Source organism: Castanea sativa, chromosome 7, assembly GCF_040712315.1.
Source record: "Castanea sativa cultivar Marrone di Chiusa Pesio chromosome 7, ASM4071231v1".
Lineage (NCBI taxonomy): Eukaryota > Viridiplantae > Streptophyta > Magnoliopsida > Fagales > Fagaceae > Castanea > Castanea sativa.
This window is the reverse complement of record NC_134019.1, coordinates 17,766,494-17,793,138: the sequence shown is the minus strand read 5'-3', so window position 1 is coordinate 17,793,138 and position 26,645 is coordinate 17,766,494. Positions and strand designations below refer to the sequence as shown.

The 26,645-nt window shown below is 36.2% G+C and overlaps 1 pseudogene; it reads right to left on the bottom strand.

The window, feature by feature from the left end:
* Positions 1–11,385: 11,385 nt before the first annotated feature.
* On the bottom strand, positions 11,386–17,565 carry LOC142642172 (mitochondrial uncoupling protein 5-like; annotated as a pseudogene).
* Between the last annotated feature and the right edge of the window lie 9,080 nt (positions 17,566–26,645).

The window sequence follows — 26,645 nt, the reverse complement described above, 5'->3', positions numbered from 1 at the left end:
TTGAACAGAGAGTATTGCATACTCTTCTTTTTTAGGCTAGGTGTTTTTTTTTTTTTTTTTTTTTGAATAATCTTAAACATCCAAGACAACCAAGAGAAGCATGATATGTTGAAGAGTTTATCAATGAGAAGGGCGCTTCAAAGAAGCCACCACATTTAAAAATAAACAAAATTTCAGTTTGGGCTATAAAGTAAGGCCCCAAACTATAAATTAAAGGATGGGCTCTATTATATTTGGTTTATTTACTGTCCATTTATTGGGATGATTTGAGAGAAAAAAAAATTAATTGGGATGTTTTTGTGGGATTTCGATTTTGTTTTTTTTGTTTTGTTTTTTTTTTTAAATTTAAATTTTTGATAGGGTGTGAGATTTCGATTTGATTTCGATTAAGGTTTGGTTCCGTTCTATTTTTTCTAACCTTTTTATCAAAACAATTGAATGGGCTCTATTATATTCGGCTTATTTACTGTCCATTAATTGAGGTGATTTTGTCTGATTTCGATTCAATTTTGATCAAAGGTTTGACTTTTATTTCATTTTGGGTTTGGCTTTTATTGGTTTGGCTTACCTTCTATTTCATTTTGAATTTGACTTATTTTCAGTACTTTTTTAACTGAAACTTCTTTTTGTTATAGGGTGTGTTTGTTTGGAGGTAAAATAGGGTAGATAGAAAACTTTGGAGAAAAAATGAGAAAGAAAACTTTGGAGTGTGTTTGGTTGGGTGAGGAAGAAGAAAAATAAATTGTGAGGCCTAAGTGTTTTTTCTCCAAACTCACCAAAATGTTTTCTCCTCAAAATGAAAAGAAATTAAGTGGAAATGAATTTTTTTTATTGACAAAAATGCCAATGTGCACATGAGCTTATTCACGTTGCGTTTATTTATTTTTTCTAGTCATTAATGTTGCCCTTTAGGGGGGGGGGGGGGGGGGGAACGCTGCCTCTTCTTTTTAAATTTTTTTTTTCTATTCTATTTTTTTCTTCTTTTGATTTTCTAAGCCTAGGCACTTCTTCTTCTTCTTCTTCTTCTTTTTTATTTTATTTTTTAACTATATGTGATTTTTTTTTGGACATGATTTTTATTTTTTTAATAAATTTGGATGATTGTTCTTCTTTTGCGGTTATTTGTCACTTTTTTGTTTTAATTGGACATCATTCTTTAATAAGGGTATATGAATAAATTTATTCGAACTCATTTTTTCCTTCTTTTCACTTTTTCACTCCCCACTAAACAAAAAGGAAAGAAAATAAATTTTTTTTTATCCTCCCACCTTTCCATCATTCCACAATTTTTTGTCCTCACTTTTCCATCCTTGCAACCAAACAGACTTTTAATGAGAAACTGTCATATCACCTATTAACTAAATAAAATGTGAAGATTAAAACCCACTATCACTTGCTATTATGCATGTAAAATAAAAGGAGAACTCCAGTTAAAAAAGTAGCCAAACCCTTCTATTTTTTCTAACTTTTTATTAAGAAAACAGACTCATCTCTATTATATTTGGCTTATTTACTGTCCATTAATTGGGATGATTTTGTGGGATTTTGATTAAGGTTTGATTCTCTTAAGAAGACCCAAAGTTATCTCAAGAATTTTATATATATATATATATATATATATATATATATTGGAGCAGACAAAATGCCATTTCAGTTAAAATTGCTTAATAAGTCTACCAATATAACCCACATTAGATAAGCAATCTATTAGCAAAATTGGATTTTAGCTACAGTCTTAATTATCCAATCATAGATAACATCTGCTTTGGTAGCCATGTTTAAAATCTGTTTACTTGATTTAAAAACAAAATAGTGATAGACCTATGGTAAGACAAATTTTGTTCTTGTTTTTGGTCATTCCAAACTAGCTTAGGTCCGGTGCTCTTGTACACTGCACTTATTGGAATTTGAACATATGTCAAGTAATTGTCAGTTTTTCATTTGATAAAAATATATTATTTTATTTATTATTTAATATTTGAGCTTAAAAATTATTACAATAAAAGAAATAACGTTAAAATTTGGAATCTTTTTCTATTTAGAGGCTTTAAGCGACTACCTAATTTGCCTATACTATAGAGCCGACCGTGATTACAGCTTGATTTGCATAACAATGTATTGATGGGTGCAGAGCTTAATCAAAGTGGATTTAAACCTTTTTCTTTTTTTGTAAATAATATTGTCCATATTTATTTATGTCGCATTAATTTACATATCCTTTTTTCTATGCTTTTAAAATCTAGATCTTCACTCAAAACATATCTAGATCTTGAATTTGGAATATTTATTGTTGACTTATATATTTACCAGAATACATGTTAAACGTTAAAAATTGTTTTCATGATATATTTCAATATGGTGATCCAATTAAGGCTCATGACTTGTTATTTTGATTGTTGTGATTTCAAGATTTATTTGATAAAAAAGCAATTGGAAAGCAAGTAGTCAAAATTACAATTTTATGCCTAAAATGTGATATAATAATTTTGATAAAATAAGGTTAATTGTAAGTTACAAAATGATGTATCTACACTATCTATTTTTTATTATCTCTTAAAATGTTGTCCAACGCCAAATAAACAAACATTTGCCCAAATTTTGGGGCATATATATCCCATTATGTCACACATGAATCAATAATCTATCTATATATATATATTGAAAACTCAAATAATGTAAAACACTATAACTTGTTTAGACCTCTAATTTTAAAAACATGGCTTAATTGCTTTTATTTTAAATTATCTAAGTGCGGAGCAAGAGTAAATGATATGTAATAACCAAAACAACTTTCTAAGTCATAACTACAAATAAGCAACAATAAATATAAAACTGAAAGAGTAAGAGAAGAGATATGCAAACACAAGATAATACCGAGACGTGTTATTGAAGAGAAAACCAAAGTACCCAGTGAAAAGCCTCTCCGCGACATTCCAAGCTGAAATCGATCTGCTAGTGAATAAAACTGGAGTACACAAATATCAAAAAGACCCTCCAAGCCTAATCTACCCAATATACTTAAACCCTCCAAGTTCCAGTTACCAATGGGCTTCACCGAGCCATATCTTCATTAGTTATCTGGATCTTGCAATCAGCTCCAAATTGCATCCGTCAATCAATGGCTTTTTCCAATACTTCCCACATGCACCAAAACTTCACTCAGAATTCAAATTTGGTAAAGTAAGTGTTTGGGCTAAGAACCTCTAAAGGATTTGTAATTAGAGAGGTAGGAGTAGAGAAAAATTAAGAGAAATTGTGTAGATGATTGTGGGTTTACAATCTCTAACTCTCAAGTGTATTGCTAGGATTTTCTTTCTAAAAAGCTCCTTACAAATTCGTGGGTAATGTGGGCTTCTATAGTGTTGGTAAAGAAATGAGAAAAAAACATTTCAAAAAGGTTGAGGCAATGAGTTTCACGGGTCACTTGCAACTTAGCCTGAGTGGCAAAGTGACTTGTGAAATCCAGCTTGGCATGAGACTGTTCATATTTCAACATGTACTTCTCACGTGGCCTTTCGCAGGTTGTCCACTCGCAAGCCAGTCGCGAACTTCACTTTCTTCACAAGTCTTCACCAAACTTTCACACTCAACCTTTACATTAAATCTCACAAAAAATACAGGGGAAATGATTGAACAAAATACAATCAAATTTAACACGGAATTAAAGCCAACAAAAATATAGTTGTAAATCACAACTTTACATATATATAGGGTTGGATTCAAGTTATATTTGCTGTAACTCTAAGTAATGTTATATCTGGTGTAATTCTAAGTAATGTTACACTACTCTTGAACTTTTTATTGAATTTATATTTTGAAAATCTATCCATTGTATTACATGTTCTATATGTTTTTAACTTACATGCCAAATTTCATGTCAATTAGATATAATTTACCATTTGATCCATAAAATAATCTTTTATGCTTTATTTCAAACTACAAAAATTTGAATTTAAAAAATTGATTGATAACATAGTTATTGATTTTTGATCACCTTGAAAGTTTGCAAATATGAAAAATATATGAAGATAATGTAATCTAACAGTGGATTTGTCAAAATTTGCATCCAATTAAAAACTATTGGTTAGTGTAACATTACTTACAGTTATACCAGGTGTAACTTGAGCTTATATATATAAGCTGAAACGTAGCATTTATTATTATTACGCCTCTATTGAGTCACATCAGCGGCTATATCATTTATTTATTTTCTACATTTTCTTTTTTCTTTTTAAACTTTTCTTCTACTTATTCTCAAAAAAAAAAAAAAAAAAAAAAAAAAAAACTCTTCTTCTTATTGTTAGTTCACACCTACTGTTATACTTCTTTTAACATTTCCCCTTCTATTTGCTTCTTTATTTCTCCACTACCCTTTACTTTTCTGTTACACTTCCTTCACATTTTTCTTTTTCTTATATTTTGACTTTTCTTTCCATTTTTTTTTTGGTATAAATTTGATATAATTTCTACCATTCAATCCATATTTTTCTCACACAAAACTGTGAGTGCTCTCTCTCTCTCTCGGTGTATTTTTGTTCATTTTTATAACTCTTTTTTTTATGGGATTCTTTTTTATAACTCTAATTAAGGTTGATGGGTTTTTTTTTAGTATTGATATTGTTGTTTTTTAATTTTCCATCACAAAGTCTTCTCTCTCCCTTTATAGCTTAGATTGAATTTTGGCTTAGGTTAATACTTAGTAATTTTTTTAGAAATAGGAATTTGAGTTTATATCAAAACACAATCTACATGGTTATGAATTTGAATGTGCCTACCTATTGTTTGAGTAATAAATAATTATAAAGTATATATATATTTTCCTTTGGTTTCATTTTAATTTTGGTTAAGATAATATAGTAATTTTGCAATAATTTTTTATTATAATGATAATCTTCTTAATCCTTAAGAATTGAGACATTTGAATAATTAATTTGAAACTTATAAAGTTTAGTTGTATATTAGGCAAATATAATACACTGCAACAGAAGTTAGAAGAATATGATTCACCTTAAAAATATTAATCCAACAAAAAAAAAAATAATAGAATGATATATTTGTAGAGAAAACAAATAAAAAAATATTTGTAGAAATATTTTTTTGAAAATAAAAAATACTTGAAATAATTGTTACTTTTTATATATTACATGCCTCATTACATAATATTTATTTATTCTCACACATCGCGTGGGTCTGCTGCTTGTAATTAATAATAGTAATAATCTTGATGCAGTACATCATTAGTATAAAAGGGTAGAAGTAAAATACATCTCCTTAAACTCAATTAACTTCAAACACATAGTTATATTGAATTTAATTATTTTTAGAAAAAGATACTTCTATTTGTGCTCTCTTGATTAATACAATCATGTATTTGTATTTAATTGGAAAACCTAGCATATTACAGCTAAGGAACTGTACCTAAATTTCGCTCAGTATGAAAACTCTTATTATAAATTTAGAAGGACTAAATTTTTTGGATTATGTAAATTCTTTCACATTTCACAATTTTAGAGATTTAGAGCCCCTTTGGGATTGGGGTAGGAAGGGAAGCTTTATGATTAAATAAAAAAAAATTTCTTGATAATTCTTTAGTATTTAGAGCATTTAGCAGATTAACTAAAATAATGAAGTTCTTTGAAGTTGTTACACCTAATTGGTGACCGACTTGATAATGAGCTTTTAGATGTGAGAAATAACAAGAAAAAATGACATTATAAATGTGCTCTGCATTTTCGTAATCAAACCTAATCGATAAAATTGATATCAATTTTTCACCAAATTATTATTCTTTGTTATATTAGTATTAGGTTATATATTAGTTTTTACTTTTAGTTGATTTTATTGATATTTTCATTTTGAAAAATAAGGGGCTGTTTGGGTAAAAAAAAATGATCATTTATCACTCAAATATCACTACTCATCACTTTATAACCCATTTCCTATCACTCAATAATCCTCAAATATCTCCAAAACCAGGTTTGGCACCTAACTCAGTTCTGTTTTTGAACTTCAAAAACTTAAAAATGTGGGACCCATTTTTAGAACTTAAAAAACTTAAAAGTCAAAAGTTGTGGCTGGACCCATTCCAAAACATAAAAAAAATCAGTTCAGTTTGTCAAAAGTTGCGGTTGGACTTGAGAAGTGCTCTGACCGTGGGTCCCTCATTGTGTGTGTATTTACAAAAATGTTATCATAATTCAGTTTTCATAACTCAAAAACACAAAAAACTTGTTGTTTTTAGTTTTGCTAACTCATTACTCAAAAATTAGAAAATTGAGTGATGGAAACAAAACTTGAAAACAAATCCGAACAGCCTTTCTCTGCGTGAGTCTCACCAAAATCCAAACAGCCCATAAGTATCGATATCATTTCCCTTAAGAGTTGGAATAATAATAAAAAAAGAGTTTTAATTCAAAGTTTCAAAATTTTTAGCTTTAACTTAAAGCAATTTTTCAGTTTTACACATAAAATATCTTGCAAAATTACAAGGAAAATTTCGCTAAAAATATTCAAACCTCTTTTTATTTCTTTAGAGCTTCTTATTGCATAGCCAGGAAACCACAACTCGCACATTATAGATCATGATAAATTATCATCTATTCAAAAAGTTTAAGTTTTTAGAAAATGAAGAATTTTTAATTATTTAATCATAATTTTAATACTCCTCCATGCACTCAAATTCTCTCTTAAAAAATTGGGCCAATAAGTGTTATTTTATTTTATTTTTAATGGGAAATAAAGTGGCAACAATGTTCAAACTCGAGATACATGCTTTGATATCATAATAAATTACTTGGTATTTCATAAATTTAAAATCGTGAAATAATTTTTAATTTATTAATTCTTGCCTAATGGTATGTTATTGAGCCTTGGTTTAGATTTTATTAATACTTCAAAGATTTCACTCGATTCTTATTATGAGCGATTCCACTTGCACAATAACTCCACAAATCAATGTCCATTAGATTCAAACCAGTATATAACCAATGTTTTGGAGAAATTTATTTATGCTGATTATCTCTCTCACAATCTAAAGAAAATTTAGTCATGCCTGATTAGCCTACACTTTTTTTTTTTTTTTTTTTTTTGAGAAGGAACCTGATGGATTTTATTAATGTAATTCAACTACATCCGATTGTAAAATCAAAACAAAATGTGATGGAACATCTTCCATCCATACTTGAAAATTTGGTATGCATAATGCATTTTTAGCCCGACTATGAGCAACCCTATTACCGTTTCTCTTAATGTGAGAATACAGCAGTCTTACAACATTGTTAGCAAACACTTTCATATCTTCAAACATTAAACCCGTTGGTGATAAGCTACGCTCCTCTGACTTCAAAGCTTGAATCGGTCCAAGAGAATCACCTTCAAAGGGTAGCACTTCGAAATCCCAACTCAAACGCAAAAGACAATGCCTTAAGGGCCTCCAGCGCCTCAATCTTTTCAGCCTTGTATGCTTGAGGGATTTTTTGTGAGCAAGAAGCCAATCTTAGCATGTGATTAAACTCAACTTCCGGGAATTGCTTTACTTTTTCCTTTGCTTCATCTGGTAAGTGTCCATACTCTGCCAAGGCTAATTCTTCGTGCCTTAGATCATCAATAGTGATCTTTGAGTCACCTTCAAGGACAATAGATGAACGACCGAGATCAAAAGCAAACTGTGGTACTTTTCTTTGCTGCTATCACTTCAACTGTGGTGATCAAGAAGGGCAGTTGGAAGCTCTCTGCCATGGAGGCCATTACACTGCCTTCCCCATTGTTGACAATAACTCCAACATCCACAAGGTTGTCTTCTCTAAACACTGCCCGTCAAAATTTACTTTGATTTTCGACCAAGGAGGAGGTTTCTAGAAAAGTCGAGGTGGAGGTTGGCTGGGCTGATCAGGTTTCCAAATTCTGTGATTGTTTGTCGTGCCTGTGATCTCAACTGATGATGGAAGGGAGTGGTTAAAGTCATAATCGTTGATGGAAGGGTCGGCTAGAGTTTTTTCACTTGATGAGGGAGTACGTTGAATATTTTGAGAGTTATGCAATTTGCATTGAAGCGAAATTCTCCAGCGTTAACTTCCGTGATTCTAGGAGCCTCTCTTCCCTTATCCGTTGTAGCCGTTTCTGAACTATCATTGTTTAATTTCTAAACCAAGATGGATTCTGAGGGAAATACCGAGTAATTATGGTGTAATAATTTCTCTTTTAAACTCGCAATCAAATTATCGTCCACTTGTAAGCCATCTGTAACGCACTCCTCTTGCACATTAACTTCAGCATTCAACTCCATAGAAACAAAATTAATGCTCTCCCCTGATCCTTCGGTATCCCTGTCCTGTTCTACTGTAGACGGCATTCTTACGGCTGAGGCCGCTCTCACCGCTGCATGGGCAGCCAACTCGGTTTTTTTCTCCCTGGCCTTGCCGCTACGCTCCTCATAATAACCCGGAACATAAACCACATCCTTGCGGGAAGATTTATACGGTGGAGCTCGTAAAAAAGAATCAAACTCTTGCTGGTCCGTTGTCAAAGCACCTTTGCTCTGAATCCACATGTTTGCTACTGCCTCCATCTGAAGAAAGCGTGAGGTTAAGAATTTCGCTGCAATAACGAACTCTCCTTTCCTACGATCCTCAGGAAGGATGAAGTCAATTTGTTCTTTGTCCGACAGAGACATGTTGTTCCAACTCATGGTCAATTGCTCCATGGCTATACTATCAAGTTTTCCAAGCAGTAACGTGAAGGAGAGTAAAAGGAAAAAACTATTTCCCACGATTAACCCCACAACAAAAGTACCACTAGCTTTAAGAGTATACCTGATACTCCTAAAGAAAACAGAAAAAATCCAGACAAACTCTCCTTCGAGGAAGGGACTAAACTTCTACAGTCTTAGTCACTGAGAGACTTTCATCAGTATGCTCTGTTTCTTGGTCCAGAAACATAGTGTTTTTTTGCCATAGCCAACTTAGACATGATTTCAATTATTTTCTTTTGTGGGTTGACTCAAACAAACTATAGAAATATACTAGAAAGGAAAAACAAAGGAACGGGGAAGTAGGTACTTTGTTTAATTCCGATTAGCCTACACTTTAAAATGATTAGTCAATTTGTAATTAGAGTTCCTCTGTAAGTTGTTTGTAAAGTTCACCTAATTATAAATATCTTACGTAAGATTTAACATGTTTTCACAATACACACTTATCCAATTCAACTTAGGTTTCGCAATTTTTCTTTTAAACTAGAGATAAACCTCTTACTTTCTGTGGTGTGTTACTCTAGCCTCGACTAAAATTGAAAATGTCAACTGTCAAGGACGTAATAATTTGTAGAAGTCATTAAATCGAAAGACACATAGGAACTTGATTACTTCTCTTTCCACCATCCTTTTGACCTTGATGGCAGCCAGCAAGCAGGTACACGTGCCACCAGCCACCATGGTTCGTGAAGTTTAGTAGGAATTTGATTATGTGGAAGGTGGCTGTGGCCAAGATAGATCTAACACTTCATAATTTCATGTACGCCGATATTATGTGAGTTTTTATATATAAAAAAATGATGAAGTTCTTGTTCATCATTCTCTATTTCTCCACGTTTTTCACCTACATGGTTTAAGAATAATGAAAACATCTTTGATGTCATATTGCAATAAGTATTAGGGCGACTATAAAATGTTGAAGTTTAGGGTATATGTTACAAATACCTCTATATAGTTTAGGGTTAATGGTTGTAATTAAAATTTTAGAAACCTGTTACTTCTAGGAATCTAGAAGCATTTGAAAGTGAGGAATATGGACGGAAAAAGACCAACAAATCTTCATTCTTTAGCAAGCGAGGATGTAATATTATATAATTATAGTCCTTCATTTCTTAAATCTATACTTTACACACATTATATATGTATGTAGCATATATATCTGTACAGTATCTCGGTTCCGAGTGTAGCTCATTTTGTAAATAAGCAGAGAGCATATCACTATATTAGTATTGATATACACAGCTTTCTTTCTCATTTCTAACTCTTATAGCTGTTCTTTCATTCTTCCTTCTTCTGCATTATAGCTTTTGCTTTGCTTGTTTTCAGTTAGTGACCCATTTTGCTTTCGCGAAGGGAGGTACACAAAATCATAATATAAGTGTATATATGGTAAAGTAATGAAAAGCATTTTGTAGGGATAAAATTAAGCTACAAAATTAGTTGTAGTTTAAGGCTACAAACTCACTCAATAAAATAAATATTATTACATATTTTGAAAATTTAACCGTTTAATTGTATGTTCTTTACGCTCTTAATACACATGTCAAATTTTATATCAATTGGATATTATTTACTATATGATCTATAAACTTATATTTGATACATTATTTTAAATTACAAAATCTTGTAATTTAAAAAATTTATTGATCCTTTAATTTTCTTAAAATTTTGTACGTATGAAAGATATAAAAAGAAAATGTAATCCAATGAACCCTCAATTAAAAAATATTGAGTAAGGTTATAGCTTAACCGCTTAAAGTTATAACCAATTTTATAATTAAACTTTGTCATTTTGTAGTCAGGTGGACTAATAATGCGTAGATATTACATCCTAGTTTGAGTCCATGCTTTATCCAAATTAACGGACTGAAAGTAAACCAGCTCCTATTAGGCACTCCCTTCTTCAAATATATCAATTAATTTTGAACATATGTGTGAGATATCCTTCAGCTCGTAGTGGAGTTGACCAGTTTGATTGATTTCTTGCGTTTTGTGGAAACTTTGTCCCATTTATTCATTTACAGGACAGTTTGGCGAATTTGCAGAAACAGGGGTAGAACAGAGGATTGCAAGATATTTGTCTTTCTTTGTCTTCTGGGGACAACTGAAGGGAAAAATCAGAATGAAGTCTTAAACTATGACAAGTTAGTGCAGCTGAAAAAGAACCAAAACTCTTCACAGCTATTTGGTAGAACTTTTTTCAGAAAATTTCGTTAATAGTGAGTAGTGGAGAGTAAATTACTATTGTATTTAGGGGACACTGCAAATTCGGCAATATAGGAATGAACACCCTTAATTTATTGTACCAAATCTTGAAGATTCGAGTAATCCATCCAAATCAGTTTTATTCAATATAGTGCCATTTAAGTATTGTGTGCAATTTAGTTGAAACTGATAGTAAGAACACAACCAAATAGAATTAAAACTTCTTTTTTTTTGTGTGGAGATAACAGTATGCAATTTAGCCGAATCATGCCAACCATTTTCTTCTAAACTAATCACATGGCTCTCCCAATCCATTCAATAAAGCTATATTTATATCATAGGTCAGTAGAAAGAATAAAAAAATTGAAAAAATGTCAATTTGCTTTGTTCCTCAATTAGACTCTAAAAAGAATCTTTCAACCCTGCCATGATCACAGATCCTTGAATAGCTTCCGGACCTGTTGAAGTGTAACAAAGAGCACCACGGTGAATGGCCCTTGCCTTGAGATAGTAGGGATAAAACCCTTATACAAAGCCATAACCCCCTCTGTCCTCACAGTCTTCTTGGCACAATCCAATGCACCAGAGTAAGGTGCCACACCTCCTGCCTCCAACTTCATATTCATCACTCTCGTCTTGATCACATCGATTGGATTCGAAGCCACCGAGGCCACAAACCGGGCAGCAAAGCTCGCTGTCACGTGGGTCCCGATTCCTTCACTCATCACACCCTTTTCCAATATCATCTCCTTCGCCTGATCATAAGTTACGAGCTGAGAAGCCGTCACAATCATCGCACGGTTTACAGTTAGAGCTGAACCACGCCACAGGCTAGCAATCCCTTCTTGCTTAGACATTTGACTAGTTGCATCAACCACACTCTTGTAGTTCCGGCGCTGCTCAATAGGGAGACGTCCATCAGCTTGCATGCGGACCATTGCCACGTTAGCCGGGTTCCCAACCGTTGCGCCGACACTGCCGGCAATAAGGCCAGCTACTATCTTTTTCATGATTGGTAATTTAGCAGTGTCTGAATCAGAATGATCAGACCATTTATGTTTTAGGATGTTGTAAAGGCCCATACGGGTGGTGGAGTAGAGTGTTTGGCGGAGGATGGTGGCAGAGACACTGGAGAAAAGGGCAGTAACGCCTTCGGATTTGACGATTTGGATCCCGATGGAAATAAGTCCAACATGAGGTGGTGATGCGATGTGGAGAGATATGTATCTGTTAGAAATACTGAATTCAATAGTATTATATTTCTCCCTGAAATAATATACATGAGTGCCTTTATATAGGAGACACATGAGTGCTGTACAAGCAAATATGAGTGCAGTACAAGTAGTACAATGTGTGCTATACAAGTAAGTAACCTAATTGGGCTAAGCCCACAATACATACGTTAACAGCCCCCCTCAACCTCAAGGTGGATGGGAGACCAGCTTGAGGTTGTCAACTAAATCACGAAGGTGTCCCTTAGGATGAGACTTGGTGAAGATGTCTGCAAGTTGATCTTTGGAGGAGACGGAGAAGAGCTTGAGAGCACCATGAACAAGAAGATAACGGATGAAATGACAATCAATCTCGATATGTTTAGTCCGTTCATGGAAGACATCATTGTGAGCAATGTGAATGGCACTCTGATTATCACAGTAAAGAGGAGTAGCAGATGATGTAGACACACCTAAGTCCTTAAGAAGCCATCTTAACCAAAGGAGCTCAGATGTGGTATCAGCAAGAGCACGATATTCTGCTTCAGTACTAGAGAGGGCCACAAAGGTTTGTTTCTTACTTCGCCAAGAAATCAAGGAAGGGCCAAGGAGAAAACAATAGCCAGTGGTGGACTTACAATCAGTGGGATCTCCTGCCCAATTAGCATCAGAGAATGCACGGAGTACAAGAGGAGACTGAGCTGAGTAGAAAAGGCCATGGAAGAGAGTGCCCTTCAAGTATCGAAGAATGCGCAGAACAGCAGCATAGTGAGTCAACCGTGGAGCAGACAAATACTGGCTGAGCTGATGAACAGCATAGGAAATGTCTGGACAAGTGATTGTGAGATAGACTAGGCTGCCAACCAATCATCTGTAAAAAGAAGGATTAGACAATGGTTTCCCCCCCGAGGGAGTCAGATGCGCATTAAGCTCAATTGGGGTGTCAACAGTCTTGCTGTCAGTGAGGCCAGCACGAGACAAAAGGTCAGAGGCATACTTGGCTTGAGTAATATAAAGACCATTTGAGGAACGAGTGATTTCAAGACCCAAGAAATAGCTAAGGTGTCCAAGATCTTTCATCTCAAACTGCTGACTGAGAAAATCCTTGAGTTCTTGTATGCCACTAAGGTCATCACCAGTTATGATCATATCATCCACATAGAGGAGAAGTAAAATGGTGCCTTTATCAGTACGACGAAGAAATAAGGCAGCATCATAAGGACTGGTAGTGTAACCCAAGCGAAAGATGGTAGAGCTAAATTTTGCAAACCAGGCTCGAGGAGCTTGTTTAAGACCATACAGTGCACGTCGAAGGCGACAAACCTTGTTTGATTCAATGGAGAGACCTAGAGGAGGTTGCATGTAAACTTCTTCACTCAAATCCCTATTAAGGAATGCATTTTTAACATCCATCTGAAAAAGATCCCATTTTCTAGCAGTAGCAGCAGCCAAGAGGGCACAAACAGATGAAATGCGAGCAACTGGAGCAAAGGTCTCTTCATAATCAATCCCATACTCCTGTGTAAAGCCTTTTGCAACAAGATGAGCCTTATAGCGCTCAATGAACCCATCTAAGCGAGTCTTAATCTTGTAGATCCACTTATAATCAACCACAAACTGTCTAATAGGGAGAGTAACCAGGTCCCACGTATGGTTTTTGGTTAATGCATCAAGTTCCTCTTTCATTGCAATCTGCCATAAAGGGTCAGTGGAGGCCTCACGATAGGTTTGAGGCTTGTGGAGTGTAGTAAGTGCAGTGTAACAATGATAATCAAGTAAATGTGTAGGAATGGATCTTACCCGGGTTGAGTGACGAGGGGGAATGTCTAGTGGAGGTGAAAGGTCTAGTGGAGGATCTTCAGGCGGAGCAGGAGCGGTGGACCCAGGCGCAAGGTGGGGTAACTCGTCATCAATCTGTTCATCTTTGATCTGTCCAGAATAGGCATCAAAAGGATCTGGAGGTTAAATAGAGAAGTCCAAAGGAGGATCAAGAGGATTAGGAGAAGGAGCATGAGACTCCTCTGGAAAGACATCAAGTACAGATGAGGTAGTGAGGGAAGAACGAAAATTAGAGAGTTCAACAAACAAACGGTGTTCCCAAAAGACAACATTACGAGAAACATGAAGACGATGAGAGACAGAATCATAACATCGATACCCCTTTTGTGTTTCGCCATAACCAAGGAAACTACAAAGTCTAGATCGAGGCTCAAGTTTGTTGTGCTTATGAGGCTGAAGAAGAACAAAACAAGTAGATCCAAAGGAGCGAAGGTGATGATAGTCAGGGGGTGACCCAAAGAGGCGTTCATACGGAGTTTGATTATGGATGACAGTGCTTGGAATGTGGTTAATAGTATGAACAACATGAAGAGCAGCTTCACCCCAGAATGGGGGAGGAACCTTGGCAGAAAGAAGAAGAGTACGAACAGTGTCAAGAATATGACGAAGTTTTTGTTCAGCTCGACCATTTTGCTGAGAGGTACCTGGACAGGTTAGATGATGTACAGTGCCATAGGAGTGTAACAGAGCTTGAAAAGCATACTGAGTATATTCAAGAGCATTATCAGAACGAAAAATTTTGATTCTTTTGGAGAATTGGGTTTCAACTATTTTTGCAAAGTTACTGTATATTGGCAAAATTTTAGAACGAGATTTCATAGGAAATATCCAACTGTAACGAGAATAATCATCGATAAAAACAAAAAAATAACGAGATCCACCAATACTAGCAACAGGAGAAGGTCCCTAAACATCCGAATGAATTAACTCAAAAATACTATTAGAAATAGAATCACTATTATTAAAAGGTAAAGCTGGCTGTTTTCCTAACTGGCATGAAGTACAATAAAAATTGTCTTTGGACACAGAACCTAACAGACCCTTAGAAGCTAACTGTTGTACCCGAGAAGAGGGTACATGACCAAGACGAGAGTGCAAGAGTGAGAGAGAGGGTAAAGAAGACACCGCAGCGACAGCAGCAACAGACACCGGAGCAATAGGTGGAAGATGAAGATTGTCCACGGGAAACATATGCCCAACTCTAGGGCCGGTCCCAAGCTCTTGCCCCGTCCTCGGATCCTGCACAATACACCCAAAATAGTAAAAAATAAGGCGATAACCTAGTTCAGCAAATTGTCCCACAGAACACAAATTATAGGATAGGTCAGGAACATGGTAGACCCCAGGAATAGAAAGGTTGGAGGTCGAAACAAAACCTAGACTATTCCCATGCATGGTGGAACCATTAACTATGTGAATATTTAGGGGATGTGGAGTAGGGTCAAGTTTGGAGAATAAGGACGAGTGAGGTGTCATGTGATTGCAATAGGCAGAATAAAAAAGCCAAGTTTGAGACTTACCAGGTAAAACTGAGAGAGTAGTGGAAAGAGATGCATTACTAGCCATACGAACAGCCTGAGCTATGATCTCCTGTAGTTCAGTGGATGAGAGGTTGATAGTGGATCCAAAAGACTGGGACTCAGCTGAAATGGGAGGCATTGGCGGAGTAGACTCAGTATTTGTAACTGCAGCAGTGGATTTGTTGCGACGGTAACAAGTCTCAAAGTGTGGCTAGGACGTTTGCAATAGTTGCAGAACTTTTTGATGGTCTGTCTGCGACAATTGCTAGAGCCAGAAGGATCACCTGAGTGCTGAGGTTGCTCTATGGGTGGAGCAGAAGGAGTAAGGGCCAGAACATTAAGCTTATTTTGGGCTTGAAGAGTTGCAAGGCGAGCTTCTTCTCTTACTAACTCGTTCATAGCAGTATCAAGAGAGGGAGGAGGACTACGATTAAGAAGCTGACCTCGAATGGGCTCATAGTCCTTGTGGAGTGACATCAGGAACTCATAGAGATGAAATTCATCTCTAATAGCAGCATATTGTTGAGCATCTGTTGAGCATGCCCAAGTTGGATCAGAAAGGTCAAGTTGGTCCCAAATGAAGCGAAGCTGATCATAGTAGTCATTGATGGACTGCCCCGGTTCTTTCCTAAGTTGATGTAATTCAACCACTAACTGATATTTCATGGATCCGTGAGTAGTAGAGTATCTTTTGGCCAACATATCCCATGCTGATTTCGCATCATCAAAGCTGCCCAGCAAATTGGAGATGGAGGGAATGGAAGTGTTTTGAATCCATGTGAGGATTATGTGATTGTGACTATCCCATTCAATCATGCGACCAAGGAATGCAGTATCTTCTTCACTTGCTCCCTTCACAGGAATAGTGATTGCACCAGTACAATAATGCTAGAGCATACGACCCTTAAGAAAACTGCGCATAGCTTGAGACCAAGATAAGTAATTCCTAGTCCCCTCCAATACAGTATTGATGGGGCGAGGAAGAAAAACATCCTTTTTATCCATTTAGAGACACAATATGCAAAAACAGACTGAAGAAAACTAAAAAAAAAAGTCAACGCGAAAAACTGAGTAAGGAGAACCTGGGTTGCAAAAGTCAACTAAAAAAAAGTCAACGGTCTACGGCTGGTCAACGGTCAATGGTCGGTCAACGGTCAACGATGACATGGCGGATGACGTCAACAGCGCGATTGAAGATGACGTCAGCAATGACGTGGCAGTGATGACGTCACCTAGGGCTGACGTCAGCAAGAGCAGGTCTGGCGCGTGGCAGCGCGTGGAGGCGCGTGGCGGCACGTGATGAAGTGATTCGGCGCATGGCGATGCGTGGGCGTGTGATCTTCAGTCCAGAAGCTTTGGGCGGTGCGTGAGGGTGCGTGGAGGCTCCGATGACTGTGAGGTTTTCACGAACAGGTAGATCGGAGCAAGACGATCTTCGTGGTACCTTCGAAAAATTTATCGGAACAATATTCACGGCGGTGCCAGAAAAGGCAGTGGTCTTTACAGTGTTCGAACTCCTCAACGACGGCTGCTATAGGTCCGGAACCTGAGGACAATGTCTGGAAGACTCGAAGGTTCAATGGCGAAAGGCTGTGGCAGTTGTTGTGACAGTGGAAGCAATATTAAGAATAGAGTTACACCAATAACGACAAGATGCTAAGAAAAGGTCAAAGCAGTGGCTCATATACCATGTTAGAAATACTGAATTCAATAGTATAATATTTCTCCCTGAAATAATATACATGAGTGCCTTTATATAGGAGGCACATGAGTGCTGTACAAGCAAATATGAGTGCAGTACAAGTAGTACAATGTGTGCTATACAAGTAAGTAACCTAATTGGGCTAAGCCCACAATACATACGTTAACAGTATCCATTTGGGGTGTTTAGAGCAGCAACTGTGGGACGATAGGCCTGTACTAGGGCAGGATTGGATTCGCCTTGAAGTTGCATTCGGACCTAGATAAGATCAAGAGGGTGAGTGGAAGCTCCAGCAATTATTGAAGCAATGCCTCCTTCAACTAAGCCTTTCAAACCCATTTGCAATTAATGTTTGTTTTTTGAATTCTGTTATGGCACGATGTCTGAATGAGAGTAGAGATCAGAGCAGTGAGGAATGAGAGTTTGAAGTGGTGAGTTGAGAGAGACCAAAAGGGAATGCATATTTATAGCAAGTTAACAAGTTACATGGTCTTCTCTGTGTTTCAGTGTTTCTTCGCCTTCGTTTGCGTGTTGTAGGACTCTGGCTAGTCTTGGCTGTTCGGTTTTGACTTAGACACTCAATTATTTTCAAATGAAGTAGGCCTATTGTTGTCTATTCTGAAGTTATGTTGTTGAGTAATACACTCGTGGGCACCAAATTGGAAAGACTGGTTCTGATTGACCATATAGAGTGAGTCCCACCCAAGACTAACTCTTTGTGAGCCTGAAGCATTGCACTCTTCTGCTGCGTCAAAATTGGACTGAGGCCATGGCATGAAGCCACACTGTAAAGTTTTTAGACCCCTTAAAACACTAGTTGTTTAACCTAATTATTTAGCTAAATGATTACTTATGTAAATTATTTAAATCTAGACTAACACAAGCAAATCATATCAATTAAACAATGCGGAAAATAAAGAATACAACGATATGATAACCCAAGAAAATCAAATCGGTAAAAAACCTGGGGAGGATTTAACCTAACTATCTTCAAGGTAAAACAGAATCCACTATGAAAGAATTGAAGTTTTACAATAGTGACTTAGACCACTAACATCCTATTACTACCTCGAGTAGAAAACTTACTACCACGATCACATGACAGCTCCGAGTCCTCGGACTACTTCTTTCTCAGATCCACAGCATCCACAAGTACACCCACTTATGTTTCTCTTTAAGCTCTTGAAACAACAACTGAAGCGATCACCAAGCTCTCGACATCAATCTTGATCTTGATAACCCTAAGTGTATATGAAGTTTAACACCTCTAGATCTCACAAAAGATTCATACACACAACATATCAACAACCTCTAAAACGTGGTTTTCTTTTTATATGAGACATAAAACATAAAACCTTACATTTCAAACGGGCTTGGGCTGAGTTGAAAAATTCTACAGAAAAACGAGCTGCACGAACTTCGATCGATCGAGTCTAATTTTTGATCGATCGAGTTTTGTAAAAATTGAATAGTAATTTTCTGCAATTACTCGATTCCAACTCTACACAAACACATACTTTGAGCAGTCTAAATCTAGACAAAATGTTTTGATCATGGTTTGCTAACATATACATATTGAAGTTTTAATATATTAGTTCATAATTTCTTAGAACCTAACGAACTTCCCCTTTGGAAATCCGTGACAAAACACATACCAACACAAAAATGCTCAAAGTTACAAAACAACCCATTACAAGATGCTCAAAAACAATTCAACCTAACTACTATCTATCAGTTGCCAGTGTAGACAGTAGCACGACTGAATCAACCTATATATTCCTATAACACTCAACAAATACATAAAAGCATGTGTGGAAAATAGAAGTAAAAAACAAAATAAATTCTTGATTTCACAAAAAAGTAAAATAAAAGACATATATCATGAATAGCCTCATAATATAAATCAATAATCAATGTAGTACATGTGAAACAAGAAACAATAAAAGAGATAAACAACATAATGTCTCCCCCTATCAATAACAACATGAGCCAATAACAAAAATACTTCAAGAATCTCCTAAATACAATCTAAAGCTCCAAAGCTCAAAACCATCAAAACGAAATCTCCCCCTATCTCCATCAATATGTACTCCCCCTTTTTTTGACGAATTGTTAAAGGACAATCAAGGCTCATCATCATCTAAAGGAGGTGGTGGAGTAGATCGCTGAATACTCGCCAAATCTGCACGTAAAGCCTGAACGGTCACGACAGTATCTAACACACTCTGAATGGATGAATCATCAGAAGCAGTTGGTGGAGGATCAATTGCGGCGATGGGATTAACAAACTTCTCAACAAATGGATCACCAGATGGAGGAAGCCGAGATGCATCACCTATAAAAGACTCTACACGAAGGCATTTAGAGCTGGCTTTCATTTGAGCCGCTCTTGGCCTAAGAAAGGTGGCACCTATGGGGGTGATGATATAAACAGGCTCGGAAGCAGGAAAATCCTCTAAACCCAAATCTAACAAAATCCGATGAATGAAAACTAGAAATAAAAGATCATGCGACCTAGAGCTACTCCTATGAACCTCAACCAAAGAACGAATGAAAAGAGATAGAAAACACATGGGAGCATCAGTCACAAGGGCATACAAAAATGCACAACGTTCAAGAGGAATGGTGTACAAGTGAGAGATAGGTCAGATAGAGTGACAATAAATCTGGAAAAACAAGTAATCAATATCAGTTATGATCGTCTGTGAGTTAAATTGATTTACTCATATCTCAAATTGTCATAACATAAAGACACTTATGCAATCTTGCGATGTTTTCACACACAACATGCAATATTCTTTGCTACTTATGATACATGTGCAAGTACAATGTGATTTGGCCATCACAAGGTTTACATGCGCTAATGTATGCTCACTAAACTGTCTAAACTTGTTTTTGAAATATAAAATTGGTTAGACTTGTTTAGTGTGTGTGTGTGTGTGTGTGTGTTTTGAATTTAAATGCATGACATTTTTCTTGTTGAGAGATGTTTTTGAGAGGTTAAATGTTGTTTGGATCTTTGGTTGAGTTGCGTGCTTGATTGCATTCATGTCTATGTTTTTCTCTTCTTGAAAAACTGTTTTTAAGCAATCTCGACAGCTCCTCGACACCTCTTAACAGCTAGGCTATCTATCGAGCTCTTCAGCTTTTTCTTATTGCAATCTCGATAGCTTCTCGATAGCTCTTCGATCCATTGAGAAAGTTTCTGTCTCCTCGATAGCTGCTCGATAGCTCCTTAATCCATTGAGCTTGTTTTTGCTATGGACACCTCTAGATACCTACTTAATAGCTGCATCTGTCAATCCTTTTAAAGCTCGACACATCTTGATCTGTCGAGAATTACTAAGCTTCTATATATAGGGTCAGCGCGATTCGGATCTCATTTCTCTAGATCTCTCTCAATTCCTACTACCTCTTCACCTCCCAAAACCTCTCTTTCTCACTCCAAACTTCATCCTCAAGGATTTTTTTGGCCTAGATCAAGTTTTTCTTCACTTGGTAAGGGTCCTAATCCTTCTTTTTCATGCATTTCATGCATTTGACCTAACTTTTTGGGATTTTTTGAAAATTTTAGGGTTTTTCAAAATTGATGAAGTTATTGTGAATCTTTTGGGATGGGTTTTGTATTTTTGATCTTAAAACATCATGCATTGCATCACATGTGTATTATAACGATGTTTCATGCATTTTAGATGTGTCTACATTGTGAAATTGATTATGTGCTGGTAGGTTTGGATTAGGCTTAGCCCATGATGTATTTCCTATTGCATATCACATACTCATGCATTTTCATGCATACGTACCTTCAAGTTTCTATATTTGTTATATTGTATCTTGTTGGTGCTTTTCTGATTGTCTTTCTCTCCCTCTCTCTCTCTTGTTTACATTAGTTGCATTATGGCACCTAAGCGTAAATCCACTCATTCCTGAAACTCTCTTCATTTTGAGGCATCTATCTATTCTGATCCTACCCCGTCTCATATTCGTTTCCGTGATGATAAAGCCCGCAAGGAATTTCGGAGAACTTTTCTAGACGAGGCATTCATTCGGAACGCCAAGTCATTTTGTCAGACTTCTCTGACACTGACCTACCCATTGTCATTCACAGTAGGGATTGGGAGTCACTGTGTGATGTCCCGGTCACTTGTCCATCTGTGCTGATCCAAGAGTTCTACTCCAACATGCATTGATTTGATTATCTAGTACCTCTCTTTGTCACTTGTGTTCAAGTTACACGAATCGTGGTCACTACAGATATTGTATCTGAAGTGCTCCATGTCCTTAGGGTAGCGCATCCTGACTACCCTGGTTGTGATCATCTAAAGACGAGCTTATTTCCACTTTTTGTGAGCAACCTTCAGATTGGGGTGATCGTCAATTTACTTCTTTTACTTACCCTTGTTGACCAGATATGTGAATAGCACAACTCAGGGTTCATATGTATGTGTGATAAGCAGCATATTCACAACGAAGTAGCAAGCGCTTTTTCAAAAGATGAGCTTTACAACCCCCTAGGCATAAAGGAAGGGAAGGATAAAGAGAAGGCCCTAGTTGTGATGGTAGGAGCTTTACTGAGGTTTTTGTTCAATTAAGCTTAAATTGATGAAATCAACTTGTGAAATTGATGGATTAAGTCATTATATGATGTTTTCTGACTAGTATAATGGTTAATTAATCAATTTGGTTTGGTTTTGAAAAGCGAGTTTTTCAAACTTTGGAGTTTTTGGGTTAAAACTCTTTTATTCAAGTCAATTGTGGGTAAATTTTGAAAAATTGAACAAATTTTTGTGCATTAGAGCATGCATCATGTTAGGACATATGTGATTGGATGTTAGGAACATATGTCAACATTTTATGTATTGGCTAATCCTTTGACAGAACGCACTTTACTTGTAATTGGGTAGATCTAGGATGTGTTTAATGCTTTGAGAAACAAGGTTTCAAGTTCAAGTGTTAAAACCATGCAAGTCTGTCTAAGAAACAAGTGAAGAAGTGTTGTTCATTAAAGCTTGATAGCTAGTATCTATCGAGGTTTAAAAGAGCTGTTTCAACTCGAGGCTCGACAGCTGCTTGACAGCTAGGGTATCTGTCGAGGTTTATGAAATTCATATTTTCAGTTCTGATTTTCATCCAATCCGTGATTATGTGTTTGGGCTTTCTTTTCTCATAACCCTAAACATATATAAAGACTATTCTAAGGGCCGTATCAGGTTGCACAGCCAAGAGCACAATTGCATAAGAGTATAATTCCTCATATGTGACCAGAAACCTACCTTGCCCTAGTTCTTGAAGAAGCTGCTGTGTTTGTATACCGTAGGGTTTTGTGACCAAGCAACTTCGTGATTTTCATGTGTTGAAGAATAGAAGAACTTTGCGGCCAACATCTTTCTCAAGTTGGTGATCAAGTCACATACTGGGATCCGCGCATCTTTTGGTTAGTCACGTACTGGGAGCCGTGCATTAAAAAGGAGAGATTGTCATTACAAAACAAGTCCAATTGGGTATTGGGGTAAGGGTTCAACTGTAGGTTGGTATAAGGTATTGAGATTCCTTTACTTGTAACCGCTTGTTTTGATAATAGTGGATTCTTGGGAGTAGTGACCTTAAAATCACCTAGTGGGGGTTTTTGTCATGTAGGTTTTTCCCATTCGTAAACAAATCACTGTGTCATTTATTTTCCACTGCATATTTAGTTATTTGGTAATTTGTTTGTGCTACCATGCTCATTGCATGTAATTGAATCTAATTATTTCACTTGGCTAATTAATTGGTTAATTTATCACAAGGGGTCAATACATTCTTGGCCTATCACATCATATGTTCATTCATTACATGTACATATAGTTTGTTATTTGTTGATATACATTGTGCTCTAACCCTTTCTAATGCAGTCTACCCTTAGTTTTTGTGTTTTCTTTTTGTTGTGTTTTTCCTTCCTATTCTTAGAATCATGGTAAGGAAAACTAGACCTAAGAAAAACACTACCCCCTCCTTCTCTTTTGACTTTGAAAGGTCTAAATTTTAGTTTAATTCTAATCAAGAAACCTATGAGAAGTTGAACATTTGTAGGTCTGTTTAGGCTAAGAGGAAAGTTATCCTAGATGAGGTTAATCTTGAGATTCGTAGGAGCTTTGAGAGTCAAGGTTGGTTGCCTCTTCTGGATGTTTAGAATCCTTCTCCAGCTGCTTTGATTAGAGAGTTTTATTCAAACCTCTCTATTCACTCCGATGATTCCAACATTCACTATGTGAAGACTTGGATAAGGGGTGAAGAGTTTATCATTACCTGTGAGACAGTGGCTTTAGCTCTAAATGTACCTTTGATACAGCAGCCTGTATATCCTAATACAGAGTTTCCTCCTCTTGGTGACATTATGTCTCTTCTTACTGGTACTACCATTAGTTGGGGTACTAATCCTAGGATTACCACACATGAGCTTACTAAGCTTAATTATTTATTCTTTAGGATTTCTTGTCATAGCATCTGACCTATTTCTCACATACATACCATTCCCATTGAGAGATGTGCATTTTTGTATGCTCTCATCACTGATGCTCTTATCAGTTTTCTTACTCTTTTCATTTGTTCTCTTGTTGAGGTTCATAGGAGTAGTGCAGAATTTCATGATTTTTTTTCCTGGTTTTTATCCATAGGATTCTGTTAGATTTAGGATTAGAGAACTTCCCCTCTTCTGAGCTTGTTCATATCATTGCTCCTATAGTTAAAAGCTAGCTCTAAATGCCCTAGAGTCGAGTCGTCTATAGGTGATGCCTCTAAAGACCCTCATTCTGGTGATCCTCCAGCTAAGGAGTTTGTTGATCCCACTGTTGTCGTGGATCCTCCACCGTCTACATCATCGTCTTCTTCTATGTGTACTATGTTGGAGACGTGTCTCAGCGTTCAAGCTGCACATGGTCAGCTTTTGTTGGATTTGTTCAACGAGGTTGCGGCCTTACGAGCAAATTTAGCTAATGCTAGAGGTGATTCTTCACAGGCTTCACCCTCAGATCAGTCTTGATTGCCCTTTGGCAATACGTCACAAAAAGGGGGAGTAGATAGATAGGGGGAGATGTGATATTTTTTATGAGATGAGATATTTTTGATGTAGGGGCATATGATGTGATTGTATATGTTAGGGAGAGACATTGTTTTTTATGCTCTTGTATTATTTATGTTTTTGTTCTTGTTTTACAAACTATGATACATTGGTTATGATTTATATTATGAGGTTATTCATGGTATTTGTATTCTTTTTTATGTTTTGTGAAAACAAGAAATTGATTTTGGTTTACTTGTATTTTTCACACATGTGTTTATGGTTTGATGAGTGTTTCAAGAACTTATAGGTTAATTTATTCGAAGCTGTTGTCTACTTTTGCAACTGATAGACAGAAGTTAGGTTGAATTGTATTTTGGGCAATAATGTGTAATTGGGCTGTTTTTACTTTGAGCATTTTATTTCGTGATATGTGTTTTGTCACAGATTGCCAAAGGGGGAGATTGTTAGGTTCTAAGACTTTAGGAATTAATGTATCAGAACTTCAATTTGTACATATTGGCAAACCATGTTCAAAACATTTAGTCTAGGTTTAGACTTGCTCAAAGTTTGGTTTAATGTAAGTTTGGAATCAAGTAATTGCAGGAAATCACTGTTCTATTTTTGCAAGGCTTGATCGATCAAAGAATAGACTCGATCGATTGAAACTCACAGAACAAGAATTTTTCGCAGAATTTCTAAACCAGCCCAAGCCCATATAAGGTGTAGGGTTAAGTGTTTTACTCCAAGTATAAAAGGAAAAACTCTAACTACGTTTTGGAAGTCTTTGTTGAGTTGTGTGTTGAATCTTTTGCGAGATCTGAGAGGTGTTTACCTTCATACACACACATTGAGCTATCAAGATCAAGATTTGCATCAAGAACTTGATGGTTGCTTCAGTTGCTGCATAAAGAACTTTCAAGAAGATCTGAAACTTTTGAAAGGTGTCTCAAAGTCACAAGTAGGAGAACTTGTGGTTGTAATAGATCATGGAAAGAAGTAGTTCGTGGACTCGGAGTTGTCATGTGGTTTTGGTAGTAAGTTTTCTACACGAGGTAGCAATAGGATGTTAGTGGTCTAAGTCTTATTGTACAAACTTCAATTCTTTCATAGTGGATCTGTTTTTACCTTGAAGATAGTTATGTTAAATCCTCCCCAGGTTTTTACCAGTTAGGTTTTCATGAGTCATCAGGTCTTTGTGTTCTTTACTTTCCACATTATATCTGTTTTACACATATTTTTTTAACCTAGACTTAATTAATAAACTTGTTAATTAATTTGGCTTAATATTAGGTTAAACAGGGGTCTAAAACTTAACAGAAATCACGAAAAAAAGAAGAGAGTAAAAAAATTATTAATTATCAAACTAAAAACAATATTGGCTTGGCGTTGATGGTAAGGTGGATGTGAAGACACACGGAGGAGGAGCGGCTAAGTGAAAGTGAGAGTGAGGCCGTAAGGGTGCATGAGAGTGAGGGCTTAAGGCTTGAGGGAGGCGGCGACTATGAGGGTGGATGAGAGTGGTTGAGTGAGATGAGAGCTTGAGGGTGAGAGGGTGAGAAGGACGATGGCTGAGTCTAAGAGAGATTGAGAGTGAGATTAGGATAGGGTTTAGAAAATAGGAATAGAATAGTTAGTTATGTATATATATACTTAGGATATTTTAGTAATTATATATATATATATATATATACGGGTCAAGTTCGGGGTAGGTATGCATAAAACCCGCACCCAACCCGAACCCGTCACGGGTTGGATTATTAAAACCCAAACCTGCTCCTATTATTTCATAGATCGGGTAAAACCCACCCCATTAGGGTCGGGTCATTTTTGCCATTCCTAATTAGTATCTTTGAAATTTCATATTTACAAAACATTACTTTAAAAAACATATACATTTACAAAACATTCTAAAGTTATATTTTGTGGAAAGTAAGCTCTATCAACCATTTCGACATATGATCAATAAATAGGATTATTAGAGAAGTTCAACCCTAAAATATGCATAGGTAGAGAAATTTGGGCATTAAAGAGGTTCCAGCTATTATCAAGAAGCAATTAGGCGCCTCTAAGTCTCAATTGTTATTAAAATTTTAATTTTATCAATATCAGAAAATTATTGGCTTTCATAAAAATCTTGCCATGTTTACAAATGACTAGTTCCACAGGTTTTCACTTGACAAATGGTAATCACGACCTGTAGGCTGTAGCATAGGTGAAACTGAACTACTTTTACCACTCAAGAATTCCACCCTCCTTTCTCTACCTCCCAAACATGCAAAACCCTATTTCCAACTAATCCCCATGCAAAAAAACACTTACCACCCAAAAATGATTTGTCTTAAGATATGATGGTGCCCTTAGGCATTTCTTAGATACTTCC